Raw genomic sequence first — 1,719 nt, forward strand, 5'->3', positions numbered from 1 at the left:
GCTCCTTTATCATTATCCACCATGGCCTTCAAGTGCATTGTGCTTATCTGGATGAGCTCCACAGAGACATGTCTGGTGGATTTTTGGATTTTTCATTTCTCTAAAGGGGAGCAATCCATCGCGGTTGGCTCAATTGGAGAGGCCAGCGCCGGCCATCTAAACAGCACAAATCCACGGGATATTTCATCAAGTTTCATTTAATATTTCCCGAGGTCATATTACCCAAGTATTTTGCCTGTTAATATTTGAAACGGACTCATTTGTGGTAGCGTGTGGTTCGACTTAAGCATGAGGCAAGTGGCCAAGAGGGAATCTAATAATAGGACTATTAACCCTTTCCCTGTCACCCCTCCAGAAGCTAACATTTCTCTAGCTGTCACGGGTCTTTTAAAATCTTTTAAACTTAATGAGACAATTTTACATTATTTTCAGTATACAGAGCTACATAGTAATGGATAGAGAACATACCAGAACAAAAACAGTTTAGATATATTCTCATTACACGTTATTACGAGGACATAAACATGGCTATTACTTGTATGTCTGGCAGGGTGGAGCCGGCAGCAAGTAAGCATTATCTTGAGCCTGATGATTCTGATGACAAGGTGTTTGTTAATCCCCAACCCTACCGATTTATCTCGACCTGTCAGTCATCTGAATGTCAAGTGACCTGAGGCCGCTAGATTTGCGTATGTGCGGGCATGTACGGCTTTGTACGCACCCTATATATATATATATATATATATATATATATATATATATATATATATATATATATATATATATATATATATATATATATATATATATATATATATATATATATATATATATATATATATATATATATATATATATATATGTATATATATATATGTATATATATATAATATATATATATAATATATAATATATATATATATGTGTGTGTGTGTGTGTGTGTGTGTGTGTGTGTGTGTGTGTGTGTGTGTGTGTGTGTGTGTGGTGTGTGTATATATATATATATATAATATATATATATATATATTATATATATATATATATATAACATATATATATACATATATATATATATATATATATATATATATATGTATATATATATATATATATATATATTATACATATATATATATATATATATATATTATATTATATATATATGTATATATATATGTATATATATATATATATATATATATATATATATATATATATATATATATATATATATTCTTCCCTGGCAAATCAACAGTAAAATTTATGTATATATATTATATAATATATATATATATATATATATATATATATATATATATTTTTTTTTTTTTTTTTTTTTTTTACTCAAGTTATCAGTAATTAAGTATTAGCAAACATTTGTACTTTAATGAACATTCTGTAGTCAGATTATAATATTATAATTGTTTTGATTTGTTAATGATAATAATAATAAACCTGTAAAATACTCACCATCATTTTTATTGCAATCATAAACAATGTCTGTGCCGTTTTTTTTTTTTTCTCTCTACTCCTTCGTTCTTTTCTCTGTCTACGTAGGAATCTGTTTTCCTTTCATCCCATCTTGTGAACCCCCGCCCCCCTCTCATTATCTTTCTGTTTCCTTCTCTCTTTCTCTCTCTTCCGGTTGGTCCTAAAGGGAGGAAGGAACGAGATAGGTAGGAAGGGAGGAGATTCTCTCTCATTCTCTATCCCTCCCTT

This window comes from Penaeus japonicus, unplaced genomic scaffold (assembly GCF_977035675.1).
Source record: "Penaeus japonicus unplaced genomic scaffold, GWHDUDI00000001_assembly GWHDUDI00000001, whole genome shotgun sequence".
NCBI lineage: Eukaryota > Metazoa > Arthropoda > Malacostraca > Decapoda > Penaeidae > Penaeus > Penaeus japonicus.